This window comes from Dermacentor silvarum, chromosome 1 (genome assembly GCF_013339745.2).
Source record: "Dermacentor silvarum isolate Dsil-2018 chromosome 1, BIME_Dsil_1.4, whole genome shotgun sequence".
Taxonomy (NCBI): domain Eukaryota; kingdom Metazoa; phylum Arthropoda; class Arachnida; order Ixodida; family Ixodidae; genus Dermacentor; species Dermacentor silvarum.
In genome coordinates this window covers 321,004,671-321,019,290 of record NC_051154.1, presented here as the reverse complement: position 1 = coordinate 321,019,290, position 14,620 = coordinate 321,004,671, and the positions used below count along the sequence as shown (strand labels likewise).

At 46.0% G+C, this 14,620-nt stretch overlaps 1 long non-coding RNA gene across 1 annotated transcript in view; it reads right to left on the bottom strand.

Moving 5' to 3' along the window:
* Positions 1 to 12,030, bottom strand: part of LOC125942277 (uncharacterized) — a 53,242-nt gene extending 41,212 nt beyond the window's left edge. Inside the window, exons 1-2 of the long non-coding RNA XR_007464954.1 lie at positions 11,943 to 12,030; positions 850 to 935 (exon numbers count right to left, since the gene is read on the bottom strand). This is a non-coding gene — a long non-coding RNA (uncharacterized LOC125942277). The remainder of the gene's footprint in view (positions 1 to 849; positions 936 to 11,942) is intronic.
* Positions 12,031 to 14,620: the final 2,590 nt, after the last annotated feature.

Sequence of the window (14,620 nt, the reverse complement as noted above, 5' to 3'; positions counted from 1 at the left end):
CGGCGGCCACACCATGGACGGCCAACGTGACGGACTCGGCCAGACCCCCAAGTCTCCTGTCACCAGAGCGGAGCTGGCGATGCGACCTTCCTGGCCCGGAGCCACGTCGATAATGCTCGCTCAGCCTTGCTTCTCCCTCGATCACAGCTCGGATCACGCGCCTCGCGCGCTCGCGCAGTTCGGAACGCTCCGATCACATCGTCCTTGTCTTCTTTTACTTCGCCGCCGGCGTCTTACTCATGACACGTTAACAGTTACTAATCAAAATTAAGCAAGTACTACCATTTGTAAATTGCGAATGCGAAAGCTTCATTGCGGGGTTGGCGCACTTTCTGTCACGATTAAGTTAGGCTTACGAAGAATTGTGGCAACTGTGTGACAAATGTGCGTTTCGTTCAGCCGCATGACCGCATGGAGATCTCTCTTGAAAAGCTAACCAAAACAAGCGCGAGAGAAAGCTGACGCGAGCAGACGATACTACGATTGCGAAAATAGCGGTTTGAACGGCTCCGCATGGTGCCAGTTTCCCGCGCCACGGCCGGTCTGGAGGCGCGCTCCCTTCCTCCTCTAAAGATCGAGTGCTCGCCTCCAGACCGTCCGTGCCTGCGCGTACATCACTTAAGGGGCAGCTCTCATAGGTCCGATTTGCTCGTCACTCGTTGTCGCCGGGGGGGGGGGGGCAATTTAAATCGGTCGAGGAGCTATCTCTCCCACAGCTCCTCTAAATCATTGATGCGGTCGTATTACATTTCTTTGAGGACGTCATTATAAAAGATGTTGCGTGTCGTCTCAGTTCAAAACCCCCTACATACCTTCATAAAAACTACAGACCAAGTCAAAAACTCATACCTTCTCAACGAGGTCCTCCATGTTCAGCTTGGTGGACCGTGGCACGCGACTGATTGCAACAGCCGACGAACCAAGTCCCTCTCCATCTGTGGAATGGTATGCGCAATACGGTATAAATGAGAAATTCGTGAAATATATGAACACAGTTCGCCGCAGCTCTTCGCGGGAATGTCGAGGAAGATGAGTTCAAAGCATAAACGCTGTATGGCACAATTATAGAGATAGATTAGCATGTACTAGTTGCAACCTCACCCTGGAAGTCCACAAAGTGCAATACAAAGACGAAACTGCGGCATTCGAATCCACTCGGTGATAGCATACGAATACCATTGTGCGCGGAGGTGTCCACGTGTTTTCTTGGCATACGTTTACAGTTCCTAATCAAAATTAAGCAAGTATTACCATTTGTAAAACGCGAAAGCTTCATTGCGGGGTTGGCGCACTTTTTGTCACGATTAAGTTAAGTTTATGAAGAATTGTGGCAACTGTGTGACAAATGTGCGTTTCGTTCAGCCACATGACCGCATGAAGATCTCTCTTGAAAAGCCAACCAAAACAAGCGCGAGAGAAAGCTGACGCGAGCAGACGATACTACGATTGCGAAAATAGTGGTTGAACGGGTCCGCATGTTACCAGTTTCCCGCACCACGGCCGGTCTGGAGGCGCGCTCCCTTCCTCCTCTAAAGATCGAGTGCTCGCCTCCAGAGCCTCCGTGCCCGCGCGTACATCACTTAAGGGGCAGCTCTCATTGGTCCACTTCGCTCGTGACTCGTTGTCGCCGGGGGCGCGGCAATTTAAATCGGTCTAGAAGCGATCTCTCGCACATCTCCTCTAAATCATTGATGCGGTCGTGTTACATTTCTTTCAGGACGTCATTATAAAAAAAGTTGCGTGTCGTCTCAGTTCAAAACCCCCTACATATCTTCATAAAAACTACATACCAAGTCAAAAACTCATACCTTCTCAACGAGGTCCTCCATGTTCAGCTCGGTGGACCGTGGCACGCGACTGATTGCCACAGCGGACGAACCAAGTCCCTCTCCATCTGTGGAATGGTATGCGCAATACGGTATAAATGAGAACTTGGAGAAATATATGGACACAGTTCGCCGCAGCTCTTGCGGGAATATCGAGGAAGATGAGGTCAAAGCATGAACGCTGTATGCCAAAGCATGAACGCTGTATGGCACAATTATAGAGATAGATTAGCATGTACTAGTTGCAACCTCACCCTCAAAGTCCACAAAGTACAATACAAAGACGAAACTGCAGCATTCGAATCCATTCGGCGATGGCATGCGAATACGATTGCGCGCGAAGGTGTCCACGTGTTTTCTTGGCATACGTTAACAGTTCATAATCAAAATTAATCAAGTACTACCATTTGTAAAATGCGAATGCGAAAGCTTCGTTGCGGGTTTGGCGCACTGTCTGTCACGCTTAAGTTAAGCTTACGAAGAATTGTGGCAACTGTGTGACAAATGTGCGTTTCGTTCAGCCGCATGACCGCATGGAGATCTCGCTTGAAAAGCCAACCAAAACAAGCGCGAGAGAAAGCTGACGCGAGCAGACGAATCTACGATTGCGAAAATAGCGGTTGAACGGGTCCGCATGGTACCAGTTTCCCGCGCCACGGCCGGTCTGGAGGCGAGCTCCCTTCCTCCTCTAAAGATCCGAGTGCTCGCCTCCAGACCGTCCGTGCCCGCGCGTACATCACTTAAGGGGCAGCTCTCATAGGTCCGCTTCGCTCGTGACTCGTTGTCGCTGGGGGCGCGGCAATTTAAAACGGTATAGAAGCGATCTCTCCCACAGCTCCTCTAAATCATTGATGCGGTCGTATTACATTTCTTTGAGGACGTCATTATAAAAGATGTTGCGTGTCGTCTCAGTTCAAAACCCCCTACATACTTTCATGAAAACTACATACCAAGTCAAAAACTCATACCTTCTCAACGAGGTCCTCCATGTTCAGCTTGGTGGACCGTGGCACGCGATTGATTGGCACAGCCGACGAACCAAGTCCTTCTCCATCTGTGGAATGGTATGCGCAATACGGTATAAATGAGAAATTCGAGAAATATAGGGACACAGTTCGCCGTAGCTCTTCGCGGGAATGTCGAGGAAGATGAGGTCAAAGCATAAACGCTGTATGGCACAATTATAGAGATAGATTAGCATGTACTAGTTGCTACCTCACCCTGGAAGTCCACAAAGTGCAATACAAAGACGAAACTACGGCATTCGAATCCACTCGGCGATAGCATACGAATACCATTGCGCGCGGAGGTGTCCACGTGTTTTCGTGGCATACGTTAACAGTTCATAATCAAAAATAAGCAAGTACTACCATTTGTAAAATGCGAATGCGAAAGCTTCGTTGCGGGTTTGGCGCACTGTCTGTCACGATTAAGTTAAGCTTACGAAGAATTGTGGCAACTGTGTGACAAATGTGCGTTTCGTTCAGCCGCATGACCGCATGGAGATCTCGCTTGAAAAGCCAACCAAAACAAGCGCGAGAGAAAGCTGACGCGAGCAGACGATCCTACGATTGCGAAAATAGCGGTTGAACGGGTCCGCATGGTACCAGTTTCCCGCGCCACGGCCGGTCTGGAGGCGCGCTCCCTTCCTCCTCTAAAGATCCGAGTGCTCGCCTCCAGACCGTCCGTGCCCGCGCGTAGATCACTTAAGGGGCAGCTCTCATAGGTCCGCTTCGCTCGTGACTCGTTGTCGCTGGGACGCGGCAAATTAAAACGGTCTAGGAGCGATCTCTCCCACAGCTCACAGCTCCTCTAAATCATTGATGCGGTCGTATTACATTTCTTTGAGGACGTCATTATAAAAGATGTTGCGTGTCGTCTCAATTCAAAACCCCCTACATACTTTCATGAAAACTACATACCAAGTCAAAAACTCATACCTTCTCAACGAGGTCCTCCATGTTTAGCTTGGTGGACCGTCGCACGCGCGTGATTGCCACAGCCGACGAACCAAGTCCTTCTCCATCTGTGGAATGGTATGCGCAATACGGTATAAATGAGAAACAAAAAGCCCCCTACATACCTTCATAAAAACTACATACCAAGTCAAAAACTCATACCTTCTCAACGAGGTCCTCCATGTTCAGCTTGGTGGACCGTGGCACGCGATTGATTGGCACAGCCGACGAACCAAGTCCTTCTCCATCTGTGGAATGGTATGCGCAATACGGTATAAATGAGAAATTCGAGAAATATAGGGACACAGTTCGCCGCAGCTCTTCGCGGGAATGTCGAGGAAGATGAGGTCAAAGCATAAACGCTGTATGGCACAATTATAGAGATAGATTAGCATTCATCGTTGCGGTATCCTCTCATCCGTATTTTTCTGGTACTGTTACAATATGAAGGTATCGTACCAACTACCTCACTAATGAAATATTTTGAGTTTAAGACTTTGTGCAGTCAGAGTGAAACAGCGCTAGAAAAACACACATGAGAGAATAACGCAAGGGTGAGAACTGACTACCAACAAAAGGCTTTATTCTGTGTCCACAACTATGCAGTCAGCACTCATCGTAGCGGTCTCCTTTCATCAGTCTTTTTCTTGTACTTTTACACTAAGAAGCTATCGTACCAACTAGCTCGCTAAGGAAGTATTTTGAGTAAGACTCCTGTGCAGTCATAGTGAAACAGCGCTAGAAGAACACGGGTGAGAGAATAATGAAAGGATTAGCACTGACTACCAACAAAAGGTTTTATTCTGTGTGCACAACTGTGGAGTCAGCATTCATCGTTGCGGTATCCTCTCATCCGTGTTTTTCTGGTACTGCTACTATAGGAAGGTTTTGTACCAACTAGCTCGCAAATGAAGTATTTTGAGTTTAAGACTCTTTGTGCGATCAGAGTGAAACAGCGCTAGAAAAACACAGATGAGAGAATAACACAAGGGTGAGAACCGACTACCAACAAAAGGTTTTATTCTATGTGCACAACTGTGGAGTCAGCACTCATCGTTGTGGTCTCCTCTCATCCGTCTTTTTCATGTACTGTGACACTATGAAGGTATTGTACTAACTAGCTCGCTGATCAAGTATTTTGAGTAAGACTCCTGTGCAGTCATAGTGAAACAGTGCTAGAAGAACACGGGTGAGAGATTAATGAAAGGATTAGCACTGACTACTAACAAAAGGTTTTATTCTGTGTGCACAACTATGCAGTCAGCATTCATCGAAGCGGTCTCCTTTCATCAGTCTTTTTCTTGTACTTTTACACTAAGAAGCTATCGTACCAACTAGCTCGCTAAGGAAGTATTTTGAGTAAGACTCCTATGCAGTCATAGTGAAACAGCGCTCGAAAAATACGGGTGAGAAAGTAATGCAAGGATTAGCACTGACTACCAACAAAAGGTTTTATTCTGTGTGCACAACTATGCAGTCAGCATTCATCGTTGCGGTCTCGTCTCGTCCGTGTCTTTCTGGTACTGTTACACTATAAAGGTGTCGCATAGACTAGCTCGCTAATGAATTATTTTGAGTAAGAGTCTTATGCAGTCATAGTGAAACAGTGCTAGAAAAACACGGGTGAGAGAATAACGCAAGGATTAGCACTGACTACCAACAAAAGGTTTTATTCTGTGTGCACAACTATGCAGTCTGCATTCATCGTTGCGGTATCCTCTCATCCGTGTTTTTCTGGTACTGTTAGACTATGACGGTATCGTACTAACTAGCTCGCTGATCAAGTATTTTGAGTAAGACTCATGTGCTGTGATTGTGAAACAGCGCTAGAAGAACAAGGCTGAGAAAATAATGAAAGGATTAGCACTGACTACCAACAAAAGGTTTTATTCTGTGTGCAAAACTATGCAGTCAGCACTCATTGTTGCGGTCTCCTCTCATCCGTGTTTTTCTGGTACTGTTACAATATGAAGGTATCGTACCAACTAGCTCGCTAATGAAGAATTTTGAGTAAGACTGTTTGTGCAGTCATAGTGAAACAGTGCTAGAAAAACACGGGTGAGAGAATACTGCAAGGATTAGCACTGACTGCCAACAAAAGGTTTTTTTTTCTGTGTGCACAACTATGCAGTCAGCATTCATTGTTGCGGTATCCTCTCATCCGTATTTTTCTGGTACTGTTACAATATGAAGGTATCGTACCAACTACCTCACTAATGAAATATTTTGAGTTTAAGACTTGGTGCAGTCAGAGTGAAACAGTGCTAGAAAAACACAGGTGAGAGAATAACACAAGGATGGGCACTGTCTACCAACAAAAGGTTTTATTCTGTGTGCACAACTATGCAGTCAGCACTCATCGTAGTTGTGTCCTTTCATCAGTCTTTTTCTTGTACTTTTACACTATGAAGCTATCGTACCAACTAGCTCGCTAAGGAAGTATTTTTTCTGTAGGACTCCTATGCAGTCATAGTGAAACAGCGCTCGAAAAATATGGGTGAGAAAGTAATGCAAGGATTAGCACTGACTACCAACAAAGGTTTTATTCTGTGTGCACAACTATGCAGTCAGCATTCATCGTTGCGGTCTCGTCTCGTCCGTGTCTTTCTGGTACTGTTACACTATGAAGGTATCGCATCGACTAGCTCGCTAATGAAATATTTTGAGTAAGAGTCTTATGCAGTCATAGTGAAGCAGTGCTAGAAAAACACGGGTGAGAGAATAACGCAAGGATTAGCACTGACTACCAACAAAAGGTTTTATTCTGTGTGCACAACTATGCAGTCAGCATTCATCGTTGCGGTATCCTCTCATCCGTGTTTTTCTGGTACTGTTACAATAGCAAGTTGTACCAACTAGCTCGCTAATGAAATATTTTGAGTTTAAGACTCTTTGTGCAGTCAGAGTGAAACAGCGCTAGAAAAACACACTTGAGAGAATAACGCAAGGGTGAGAACTGACTACCAACAAAAGGCTTTATTCTGTGTCCACAACTATGCAGTCAGCACTCATCGTAGTTGTCTCCTTTCATCAGTCTTTTTCTTGTACGTTTACACTATGAAGCTATCGTACCAACTAGCTCGCTAAGGAAGTATTTTGAGTAAGACTCCTATGCAGTCATAGTGAAACAGCGCTCGAAAAATACGGGTGAGAAAGTAATGCAAGGATTAGCACTGTCTACCAACAAAAGGTTTTATTCTGTGTGCACAACTATGCAGTCAGCACTCATCGTTGCGGTCTCCTCTCGTCCGTGTCTTTCTGGTACTGCTACACTATGAAGCTATCGTACCAACTAGCTCGCTAATGAAGTATTTTGAGCAAGACTTCTATGCAGTCATAGTGAAACAGCGCTAGAAAAACACGGGTGAGAAAATAATGCATGGATTAGCACTGACTACCAACAAAAGGTTTTATTCTGTGTGCAGAACTATGCAGTCAGCATTCATTGTAGCGGTATCCTCTCATCCGTGTTTTTCTGGTACTGTTACAATATGAAGGTATCGTACCAACTAGCTTGCTAATGAAGTATTTTGAGTAAGACTCTTTGTGCAGTCATAGTGAAACAGTGCTAGAAAAACACAGATGAGAGAATAACGCAAGGATCAGCACTGACTACCAACAAAAGGTTTTATTCTGTGTGCAAAACTATGCAGTCAGCACTCATCGTTGTGGTCTCCTCTCGTCCGTGTCTTTCTGGTACTGTTACACTATGAAGGTATCGCATCGACTAGCTTGCTAATGAAATATTTTAAGTAAGAGTCTTATGCAGTCATAGTGAAGCAGTGCTAGAAAAACACGGGTCAGAGAATAACGCAAGGATGAGCACTGACTACCAATAAAAGGTTTTATTCTGTGTGCACAGCCATACAGTCAGCACTCATCGTTGCGTTTTCCTCTCGTCCGTGTTTTTCTGGTACTGTTACACTATGAAGGTGTCGTACTATCTAGCTCGCTTATCAAGTATTTTGAGTTTAAGAGTCTTTGTGCAGTCAGAGTGAAACAGCGCTAGAAAAACGCAGATGAGAGAATAACGCAAGGGTGAGAACTGACTACCAACAAAAGGTTTTATTCTGTGTGCACAACTGTGGAGTCAGCACTCATCGTTGTGGTCTCCTCCCATCTGTCTTTTTCTTGTACTTTTACACTATGAAGGTATCGTACTAACTAGCTCGCTGATCAAGTATTTTGAGTAAGACTCCTGTGCAGTCATAGTGAAACAGCGCTAGAAGAACACGGGTGAGAGTATAATGAAAGGATTAGCAGTGACTACCAACCAAAGGTTTTATTCTGTGTGCAAAACTATGCAGTCAGCACTCATCGTTGCGGTCTCCTTTCATCCGTGTTTTTCTGGTACTGTTACAATATGAAGGTATCGTACCAACTAGCTCGCTAGTGAAGTTTTTTGAGTAAGACTGTTTGTGCAGTCATAGTGAAACAGTGCTAGAAAAACACGGTTGAGAGAATAAAGCAAGGATTTGCACTGACTACCAACATAAGGTTTTATTCTGTGTGCACAACTATGCTGTCAGCATTCATCGTTGCGGTATCCTCTCATCCGTGTTTTTCTGGTGTAGTTACAATATGAAAGTATCGTACCAACTAGCTCGCTAATCAAGTATTTTGAGTTTAAGACTCTGTGCAGTCAGAGTGAAACAGCGCTAGAAAAACACAGATGAGAGAATAACGCAAGGGTGAGAATTGACTGCCAACAAATGGTTTTATTCTGTGTGCATAACTATGCAGTCAGCATTGATCGTTGTGGTCTCCTGTAGAGTCAGCACTCATCGTTGATGTCTCCTTTCATCCATCTTTTTCTTGTACTGTTACACTATGAAGGTATCGTACTAACTACCTCGCTATTCAAGTATTTTGAGTAAGACTGTTATGCAGTCATAGTGAAACAGCGCTAACAGAACACGGGTGAGAGAATAACGAAAGGATGAGCACTGACTACCAAGAAAAGGTTTTATTCTGTGTGAACAAATATTCAGTACGCACTCATCGTTGCAGTCTCCTCTAATCCGTCTTTTTCTTGTACTGTTACACTATGATGGTATCGTACCAGATACCTCACTAATCAAGGATTTTGAGTTAGACACTTATGCAGTCATAGTGTAACAGTGCTAGAAAAGCACGGGTGAGAGAATAACGCAAGCATGAGCACTGTCTACCAACAAAAGGTTTTATTCTGTGTGCACAACTATGCAGTCAGCACTTATCGTTGCGGTCTCCTTTCATGAGTTTTTTTCTTGTACTTTTACACTATGAAGCTATCGTACCAACTAGCTCACTAATGAAGTATTTTGAGTAAGACTCCTATGCAGTCATACTGAAACAGCGCTAGAAAAATACGGGTGAGAAAATAATGCAAGTATTAGCACTGACTACCAACAAAAGGTTTTATTCTGTGTGCACAACTATGCAGTCAGCATTCATTGTTGCGATCTCCTCTCATCCGTGTTTTTCTGGTACTGTTACACTATGAAGCTATCGTATCAACTAGCTCGCTAATGAAGTATTTTGAGTAAGACTCCTATGCAGTCATAGTGAAACAGCGCTAGAAAACACGGGTGAGAAAATAATGCAAGGATTAGCACTGACTACCAACAAAAGGTTTTATTCTTTGTGCACAACTATGCAGTCAGCATTCATCGTTGCGGTATCCTCTCATCCGTATTTTTCTGGTACTGTTACAATATGAAGGTATCGTACCAACTACCTCACTAATGAAATATTTTGAGTTTAAGACTTTGTGCAGTCAGAGTGAAACAGCGCTAGAAAAACACACATGTGAGAATAACGCAAGGGTGAGAACTGACTACCAACAAAAGGCTTTATTCTGTGTCCACAACTATGCAGTCAGCACTCATCGTAGCGGTCTCCTTTCATCAGTCTTTTTCTTGTACTTTTACACTAAGAAGCTATCGTACCAACTAGCTCGCTAAGGAAGTATTTTGAGTAAGACTCCTGTGCAGTCATAGTGAAACAGCGCTAGAAGAACACGGGTGAGAGAATAATGAAAGGATTAGCACTGACTACCAACAAAAGGTTTTATTCTGTGTGCACAACTGTGGAGTCAGCATTCATCGTTGCGGTATCCTCTCATCCGTGTTTTTCTGGTACTGCTACTATAGGAAGGTTTTGTACCAACTAGCTCGCAAATGAAGTATTTTGAGTTTAAGACTCTTTGTGCGATCAGAGTGAAACAGCGCTAGAAAAACACAGATGAGAGAATAACACAAGGGTGAGAACCGACTACCAACAAAAGGTTTTATTCTATGTGCACAACTGTGGAGTCAGCACTCATCGTTGTGGTCTCCTCTCATCCGTCTTTTTCATGTACTGTGACACTATGAAGGTATTGTACTAACTAGCTCGCTGATCAAGTATTTTGAGTAAGACTCCTGTGCAGTCATAGTGAAACAGTGCTAGAAGAACACGGGTGAGAGATTAATGAAAGGATTAGCACTGACTACTAACAAAAGGTTTTATTCTGTGTGCACAACTATGCAGTCAGCATTCATCGTAGCGGTCTCCTTTCATCAGTCTTTTTCTTGTACTTTTACACTAAGAAGCTATCGTACCAACTAGCTCGCTAAGGAAGTATTTTGAGTAAGACTCCTATGCAGTCATAGTGAAACAGCGCTCGAAAAATACGGGTGAGAAAGTAATGCAAGGATTAGCACTGACTACCAACACGCAAATAATTAATTACACGCAATAAATAATTACACGCAAACTCAAAACTCGACATAAAGCTCACTCAAAATAACACACACTGAATGAAAAACTACCAACAAATACACAACTTATAAAAGCGATAAACATGCCCTAAATTCCTATCCACGATAGTTCTGGGCGATTTCTACATCAAAGTCTGGCAACTCTGCCTACTGTTGTGGCGCTACTGGAATGGAACGCTCTTACTGAGTTCGTCACTGTTGTTCTCGTTGCTCGTTTCTTCCCGGCGGGAATCTCGTGGGACCTTACTTAATGTGGTTGTCTTTTCGCCGACCGTCGCATAAATCTTGCTGCATTGAAGTCGGTCCTACCCTTCAACTCGCTCGTCTCGGGAGCCTGGGTAACCCGGTCGCTGTTGCTGACGTGGCAGGGAAGGCTTGACGGGTTAGGCCTAGCGACGTGCTCGGCCACCGCTTCCGTCCAGCTACTTTCCCGAGTGCCGACGTGGCGTTCCGGGGATCATCGAACGTGCCGGTCTGCCGTGGAAGAGGGGTCCTTTCTGGGGTGCCCGGTCCTGCCGTGAGAGGCTGCAGCCAGTCCAGGAGCCTCACTCAAACTTGCCGAGGTCGGCGACCACACCATGGACGGCCAACGTGACGGACTCGGCCAGACCCCCAAGTCTCCTGTCACCAGAGCGGAGCTGGCGATGCGACCTTCCTGGCCCGGAGCCACGTCGATAATGCTCGCTCAGCCTTGCTTCTCCCTCGATCACAGCTCGGATCACGCGCCTCGCGCGCTCGCGCCGTTCGGAACGCTCCGATCACATCGTCCTTGTCTTCTTTTATTTCGCCGCCGGCGTCTTACTCATGACACGTTAACAGTTACTAATCAAAATTAAGCAAGTACTACCATTTGTAAATTGCGAATGGGAAAGCTTCATTGCGGGGTTGGCGCACTTTCTGTCACGATTAAGTTAGGCTTACGAAGAATTGTGGCAACTGTGTGACAAATGTGCGTTTCGTTCAGCCGCATGACCGCATGGAGATCTCTCTTGAAAAGCTAACCAAAACAAGCGCGAGAGAAAGCTGACGCGAGCAGACGATACTACGATTGCGAAAATAGCGGTTTGAACGGCTCCGCATGGTGCCTGTTTCCCGCGCCACGGCCGGTCTGGAGGCGCGCTCCCTTCCTCCTCTAAAGATCGAGTGCTCGCCTCCAGACCGTCCGTGCCTGCGCGTACATCACTTAAGGGGCAGCTCTCATAGGTCCGATTTGCTCGTCACTCGTTGTCGCCGGGGGGGGGGGGGGCAATTTAAATCGGTCGAGGAGCTATCTCTCCCACAGCTCCTCTAAATCATTGATGCGGTCGTATTACATTTCTTTGGGGACGTCATTATAAAAGATGTTGCGTGTCGTCTCAGTTCAAAACCCCCTACATACCTTCATAAAAACTACAGACCAAGTCAAAAACTCATACCTTCTCAACGAGGTCCTCCATGTTCAGCTTGGTGGACCGTGGCACGCGACTGATTGCAACAGCCGACGAACCAAGTCCCTCTCCATCTGTGGAATGGTATGCGCAATACGGTATAAATGAGAAATTCGTGAAATATATGAACACAGTTCGCCGCAGCTCTTCGCGGGAATGTCGAGGAAGATGAGTTCAAAGCATAAACGCTGTATGGCACAATTATAGAGATAGATTAGCATGTACTAGTTGCAACCTCACCCTGGAAGTCCACAAAGTGCAATACAAAGACGAAACTGCGGCATTCGAATCCACTCGGTGATAGCATACGAATACCATTGTGCGCGGAGGTGTCCACGTGTTTTCTTGGCATACGTTTACAGTTCCTAATCAAAATTAAGCAAGTATTACCATTTGTAAAACGCGAAAGCTTCATTGCGGGGTTGGCGCACTTTTTGTCACGATTAAGTTAAGTTTATGAAGAATTGTGGCAACTGTGTGACAAATGTGCGTTTCGTTCAGCCACATGACCGCATGAAGATCTCTCTTGAAAAGCCAACCAAAACAAGCGCGAGAGAAAGCTGACGCGAGCAGACGATACTACGATTGCGAAAATAGTGGTTGAACGGGTCCGCATGTTACCAGTTTCCCGCACCACGGCCGGTCTGGAGGCGCGCTCCCTTCCTCCTCTAAAGATCGAGTGCTCGCCTCCAGAGCCTCCGTGCCCGCGCGTACATCACTTAAGGGGCAGCTCTCATTGGTCCACTTCGCTCGTGACTCGTTGTCGCCGGGGGCGCGGCAATTTAAATCGGTCTAGAAGCGATCTCTCCCACATCTCCTCTAAATCATTGATGCGGTCGTGTTACATTTCTTTCAGGACGTCATTATAAAAGAAGTTGCGTGTCGTCTCAGTTCAAAACCCCCTACATATCTTCATAAAAACTACATACCAAGTCAAAAACTCATACCTTCTCAACGAGGTCCTCCATGTTCAGCTCGGTGGACCGTGGCACGCGACTGATTGCCACAGCGGACGAACCAAGTCCCTCTCCATCTGTGGAATGGTATGCGCAATACGGTATAAATGAGAACTTGGAGAAATATATGGACACAGTTCGCCGCAGCTCTTGCGGGAATATCGAGGAAGATGAGGTCAAAGCATGAACGCTGTATGCCAAAGCATGAACGCTGTATGGCACAATTATAGAGATAGATTAGCATGTACTAGTTGCAACCTCACCCTGAAAGTCCACAAAGTACAATACAAAGACGAAACTGCAGCATTCGAATCCATTCGGCGATGGCATACGAATACGATTGCGCGCGAAGGTGTCCACGTGTTTTCTTGGCATACGTTAACAGTTCATAATCAAAATTAATCAAGTACTACCATTTGTAAAATGCGAATGCGAAAGCTTCGTTGCGGGTTTGGCGCACTGTCTGTCACGCTTAAGTTAAGCTTACGAAGAATTGTGGCAACTGTGTGACAAATGTGCGTTTCGTTCAGCCGCATGACCGCATGGAGATCTCGCTTGAAAAGCCAACCAAAACAAGCGCGAGAGAAAGCTGACGCGAGCAGACGATCCTACGATTGCGAAAATAGCGGTTGAACGGGTCCGCATGGTACCAGTTTCCCGCGCCACGGCCGGTCTGGAGGCGAGCTACCTTCCTCCTCTAAAGATCCGAGTGCTCGCCTCCAGACCGTCCGTGCCCGCGCGTACATCACTTAAGAGGCAGCTCTCATAGGTCCGCTTCGCTCGTGACTCGTTGTCGCTGGGGGCGCGGCAATTTAAAACGGTCTAGGAGCGATCTCTCCCACAGCTCCTCTAAATCATTGATGCGGTCGTATTACATTTCTTTGAGGACGTCATTATAAAAGATGCTGCGTGTCGTCTCAGTTCAAAACACCCTACATACTTTCATGAAAACTACATACAAAGTCAAAAACTCATACCTTCTCAACGAGGTCCTCCATGTTCAGCTTGGTGGACCGTGGCACGCGATTGATTGGCACAGCCGACGAACCAAGTCCTTCTCCATCTGTGGAATGGTATGCGCAATACGGTATAAATGAGAAATTCGAGAAATATATGGACACAGTTCACCGCAGCTCTTCGCGGGAATGTCGAGGAAGATGAGGTCAAAGCATAAACGCTGTATGGCACAATTATAGAGATAGATTAGCATGTACTAGTTGCTACCTCACCCTGGAAGTCCACAAAGTGCAATACAAAGACGAAACTACGGCATTCGAATCCACTCGGCGATAGCATACGAATACCATTGCGCGCGGAGGTGTCCACGTGTTTTCGTGGCATACGTTAACAGTTCATAATCAAAAATAAGCAAGTACTACCATTTGTAAAATGCGAATGCGAAAGCTTCGTTGCGGGTTTGGCGCACTGTCTGTCACGATTAAGTTAAGCTTACGAAGAATTGTGGCAACTGTGTGACAAATGTGCGTTTCGTTCAGCCGCATGACCGCATGGAGATCTCGCTTGAAAAGCCAACCAAAAGAAGCGCGAGAGAAAGCTGACGCGAGCAGACGATCCTACGATTGCGAAAATAGCGGTTGAACGGGTCCCCATGGTACCAGTTTCCCGCGCCACGGCCGGTCTGGAGGCGCGCTCCCTTCCTCCTCTAAAGATCCGAGTGCTCGCCTCCAGACCGTCCGTGCCCGCGCGTAG